Raw genomic sequence first — 6,221 nt, forward strand, 5'->3', positions numbered from 1 at the left:
GTGGTGTGATCATTTTCAAGTACTGGGGGTGGTTTGTGTTCCCACCAGTTTTTATTATGGGGCAAGTCCAGGTTTTTGCAAATTATCCAGTGAATATATTGTGCAGCTCTATCATGCCTGTTGAGATACTCTGTAGGCGCAAGCAAACTGCACATGGAGACAACATGATCGATGGTCTCATTTTGTTGTTGGCATATACGACATAATGGGGAGCTGCCGTTCTTTAATATGTTGGCCTGGTAGTTCTTTGTAAGTAGTCATTGATTTTGGGCTGCTATGATAAACCCCTCTGTTTCTGATTTCAAGCCAGAGGCCATTAGCCATTGATGGGTAAGGGCTTTGTCAATATCTGCATTATTCGCTCTCTTTGGGTATTTGCCATTGAGAGGTTTTCCATGACATTTATTAGTCATAATATCTAAGGCAACAATTTTAGCACGGGTTTTCGAGTGCTTAGCTTTTTCTACGGGTGTTTCTAGTTCGTCTAATTCTTGGATTTGTTGTAATTGGAATTCACTTAGATATTCCTTTTGTTACTGAGTAAGATGCTTTCTTGCTTTCTTGCTTTCTTGAGACAAGTTTTAGCATCCAGTCCTCAGAGTTTTTCAGATAGGTGTCTAGGCCAATTGTGGCTACCTTCATTGTTAATGCCAGCTGTAGAAGTCCACGGCCTCCCTCTTTTCTCGGCAGATAAAGACGTTCTATATCTACCTTAGGGTGGTGCATTCTATGCATTGTCAACAGTTTTCGTATTTTTCTGTCAACATTACATATTTCAGTAATTGACCAGTTAACGAAATTGAAACTGTAAGTCACGACTGGTATGGCTAGACCATTGATCGCTTTGATCCTGTTTCTTGCGTTTAGCTCTGTCTTCAGTATTGCTCTCACCCTGCGATAACATTCTCTTCTGATCCTTTCCCTCATCACTGAATGCTTAATATTGTCCCTTTCAATTACCCCTAGGTATTTGTAGTTCTCCGCTGGTTCTAACTCTTTTATGACATTTTGCTGATCAAAGTTCACATTAGATGTTTTTGTCATTTTTCCTTTGATAAAGGTAGCTTTTGCACATTTATCAAGGCCAAATTGCATCCTGATGTCATCACTGAATTGTTTAACAATCGCTAGTCACCCTGGAAAATGCCACACGAAATTCTTACATCTCCAGCATTTAGAGATTCATTGTCATTGTTCAACGTCAGTGTGGTTCTCCATGATCTAATACTTACAGATAAAACGTTTCGCAGAGTAGGAGCTATTTTATACATTTCCAGACATTTCCTAATCCAGCTATGTGGTAGGCTATCAAAAGCCTTTTTATAGTCTATCCAGGCTATTGACAAGTTTTTGTGTCGCTTGTGACAATCCTCTAAGATCATCTTATTGATGAGTAACTGATCTTTACAACCATAAGATCCACGTTTACATCCCTTTTGCTCATTAGGAAATATGCTACTTTCTATTAAAAAAAAATTATTATTATTATTATTATTATTAATATTATTATTAATATTATTATTGGTGTTAGTCTGGCCAGTTTGTAGACTCAGAGCTTCGGGAATACTCAGATAATATTTACTTCGGTTGTCAACATGCTGAATTCAGTTCTAACTCTGGTAAACGTTCCTGTTTTTGTTTTTGCCTTCTCTTTTTCCGTCGTTTCAAATTCATTAAAATATCAACAAGTTTCCGATTGCGATTCCTCTCTCTCTCTCTCTTTCTTCCTCTTTTTTCCTCATTTCCTCTCCCACTCTCTCTCTCTCCCACTCTCTCTCTCTCCCACTCTCTCTCTCTCCCACTCTCTCTCTCTCCCACTCTCTCTCTCTCCCACTCTCTCTCTCTCCCACTCTCTCTACCCCACTTCCGTTCTCCCTTCTTCTTCCCTTTATGGTTTTCTTGAAATTATATCTATGAGTGAAAGGTCTCACATTGTCAATTTGGACCCCAATAATGCGGCCTAAAGACTGCATTAGAAGTACAACTGTCTGCGCAATACGCAAACATTTACAAAGTAATTTCATGAGTAAAAATTGACTTGTTTACACAAATGAATTTCTAAAGAGAGAGTGAGAGAGTTTCCATCTCCTGGGTTTGCTGTCTTTCTGGCCATTTTTAACTTCACTCCTCACTACTCGTGAGAAATGGCTCTCTCACTGTCTTTCATTTACACACGTACACACACGCACGTGCATACGCATGCATGTGGGGAAGATAACTATTTTTCCACGAGAGCAGTAATGTAAGGAAATTCAGTTGAAAGTGCACTTAGAGTTTTTGGGAAAATTTATTTTATATTAATATTTTACCGGTTTCACAATCTCAAGATTTTGAAAGATACTAAACTTTGAAGCCAGTAATTGTAATATTTGATTTACCTTATGAGGGTCATTACACCAATAAGGAATACACGCGCCGGTTCTGTCTTGCTTCTTCTATTGAAATTAGTTAAGTAGTTTATACAGTTAATTATTTTATTTTTTTTGTCAGAGTCCTTTTCTTCCTCTCGTGCTACCCCTTGTTCCCGATCCGGTCAGAATGAATAACCCGAACAGCTAGATCGAAATAGCACCCCCAATTTTCCCTCACCTTATACACTACTATCGTAAAACCAAGTTTGTACAATTCGGACGATGAACTTCAAGATATACGACCTTTTCTGAAAGCGAAACATAACAGGACACTGGAAAGCATCATCGCCTTCTGGTGGATCAGAGCTGACCTGGGGCTAAACAAAAGAACAACAACATCTTCATCATTATCGTTGTCGTCGTCGTCGTCATCATCATCATCATCATCATCATCAACAATAACAACAGCAGCAGCTCTACTCATTTACACACCTTTACTTTTGTTAATTATTTACACACCTTTCCCTTTGTTAATTAAAACATTTTCGTCTGAAGCAAAATTTCAAAGGACCAGATTTTTACAATTTACTTTGTTGATAGCCAAGAGCCTGCTTAGCAAGTTGTAGGTGGGAGTAGTAGTAGTAGTAGTAGTGATGTTGTTTGTGGTTGCAGTCATAGTAATAAAGTCGATGGTGTTAATGGTGGTAACTGGTGGTTGTGGTGGTTGCCGTTGTAGTGGTTGGTATAGCAATAAGGACAGTGATGGTTGTGGCTGTAGTGTTTGTGGTGGTGACGATTGCTTAGAGTGTATTAAACGTAGTGTTGGTTGTAGTGTTGGTTGCTGCTATTGTTGTAGTATCGTGAGTCAGTGCTGATTGGACTAATCTTGTAATGAATGCCGTTCCAGCCACGACCAACGCATGTTTTCTCCTCTATGCTGGGCACTCAGTTATGCATTATCAAGCATGTCCACTTTTAAGATCAGCCTAACCCACAAGGCCACATGTCCTCAGGCAACTTGGAGTCATCCAATCTTGAAACGTTTGATCCATTGACCCTTATTATTTTTGCAACAACCAATAACCAAACGATTGCTCAGTTCGCTGGGGAAGTAATAAGAATGGATTCTGACTGAAGAGCAAGGGAAGCAGCTTTGAGGGGAGGGGATTAGTCGATACCAGTCACCCCAATGCTTGTCTGGTGTTTTACTTTATCGACCCCATAGTGATGAAAGACAAAGCTCCTCTCGGCAGGATTTGAGTTAAGACAGTAAAGATCTAGAACTAATACCGCAAAACTATTTTTCCGAAGTGCTAATGATTGTGGTCATTCACATCTCTTAATATAATAATAATAATAATAATAATAATAATAATAATAATAATAATAATAATAATAATAATAATAATAATATCTCTTAATATAATAATAATAATAATAATAATAATAATTATTATTATTATTATGTTATCGTACATTATTTTGTCTTAGTATAAAAGGTTGTCGACAGCAAATTTTCTGCTCAACACCACAGATTTGCTTGTCAGTTGTTTGACCTTAAACAGCTGAGCATATCCCTTGGTGGCTGACGATATGTGCATCTCTGATCACGAGCAGAAGTAGTGCGGGTGGCATCATAGCCATGTGTTGAGAGGAATTCTTTGGGATTTGGATAATTCACCTCTGGAAACATGGGTGTTTCGTTCAACATCCTTAAACAAACCTTATTCACGGACCTTTTGAGCGTGATGGGCTACTCAACCCGAAGAAAATTCTAACTGGGCCTCACCTGCAAGATCATGCGCTGGTAGTCTTGATATGAGATCACCATGTTGCGCACATATAGTTGTAATGCGTGTGCCTGGTGTACTCTTATCAGACGGGTAGTCATGGTGGGTATACTGGGTTTCGTATATTTTACTCCAGTGTCATTTTAATGTCAGGCACTGCTTCCTCACTCAATCATAATAATAATAATAATAATAATAATAATAATAATAATAATAATAATAATAATAATAATAATAATGATAATAATAATAATAATAATAATAACGCATAGAATGCATCACCCTAAGGCAGATATAGAACGACTTTATCTGCCAAGAAAAGAAGGTGGTCGCAGACTTTTTCAACTAGAATTAACAATGAAGATTGCCAAAATTGGCCTAGACTCCTACCTGAGAAAATTCTGAGGACTGGATGGTAAAACTTGTCTTAAAGCACGAAAACAAGAAAGCATCATACACAGTAATAAAATAGCCAAAGGAAAATCTACTAGAAACAAGCACAGAAAAAGCTAAGCGTATGAAAACTCGTTTAAAACTGCTGCCTTACATATTCTGACTGATAAATGGCAAGAAAAACATCTCAATGGCAAATACCTAAAGAGAGCTAATAGTGCTGATGTTGACAAGGCCTCTTCCCATCAATGGTTATTGTCTTCTGGCTTAAAATTATAAACGGGAGTGTTTGTCATAGCAGCCCAAGATCAATGCCTACCTACAAGAAACTACCGGGCCAACATATTAAAGAATAGCGGTGGCCCAAGATGTCAATTATGTCAACAACAAAATGAAACCATTGATCATGTTGTCTCCATGCGCAGTCTTCTTGCACCTACAGAGTATCTCAACAGGCATGATAGAGCAGCAGAATATATTCGCTGGGTAATTTGCAAAAAACTGGATCTACCCCATAATAAAAACTGATGGGAACACAAATCACCTCCAGTGGTTGAAAATGGTCACATTTCATTCCTCTGGAATTTCACTATTCAAACTAACAGAAAGATAGATTCAAATAGGCCAGACCTCATATTGAAAGACTTCAGACAAAAGTCATTCCTCCTCATTGATATGACTCTCCCAATCAATATAAATGTATCTGTCAAGACCTACCACAAACTGACCAAGTATGAAGATCTTGAAATAGAAATTGGCAAAATGCGGAACCTGAAGATTAAAACAATACCTGTTGTCATTGGTGTCCTAGGAATAATAGCAACAGGGGCTGATTGCTACCTAGCTCAGATACCAGGAAACCTCAAAACAGCAGAAATTCAAAAGATAGTGCTCATAGGAACTATCCATATCCTACGTAAATAACTGTCTATGTAATCTCAAATTTTACAACAAACACATAATTTTCTTGTTTTCTTAAACATTTTCTAGAACAATATTATGTGCAAAACTAAATAAATGGCATCCTAGGCATAACACCAACATAACTTCTAACTTGTTCTTCTTGAGGTCTATGGGTGAGACTTGGAGCCAACTTGTATAAATACAAAGCAAACGTCAAACAAATAATAATAATAATAATAATAATAATAATAATAATAATAATAATAATAATAATAATAATTATTATTATTATAATAATAATAATAACCTAAAGGATAAGCAAATGTCTCCGCTGTGCCGCATCTGCAATAGAGTGACAGAAACCATTGCCCATATCACGAACGAATGCCCTAGACTTGCCCAAAACCACTACAATGAGTGGCGACATGATCCGGGAGCGAAAGTGCTACATTGGAAACTGTGCGGAAAGCGGGGGCTAGAGAGAGGCAAGACATGGTGTGAGCACAAATCGCAGAGAGTGGCGGAGTCGGAGACCTGCAAAGTCCTCCCAATCCAAACAAATCAGGTGTTAGAGCATAACAAACCGGATATTGTGGTGGTCAACAAGAAGCACCCCATGTGCTCTATAGTTGATGTTAGGTACGCTTTTGACCCACGAATAATCAAAAAGGGAGGGAAAAAATAGATAAATACAACACTTTTAAGTACGAAATAGCCCGGCTATGGAAAATAAAGAAGGTGAAGATAGTGCCAATTATTGTTAGGTCTTTGAGGTCAATATCAG

This window comes from Octopus bimaculoides, chromosome 22, assembly GCF_001194135.2.
Source record: "Octopus bimaculoides isolate UCB-OBI-ISO-001 chromosome 22, ASM119413v2, whole genome shotgun sequence".
Classification (NCBI taxonomy): Eukaryota; Metazoa; Mollusca; class Cephalopoda; order Octopoda; family Octopodidae; genus Octopus; species Octopus bimaculoides.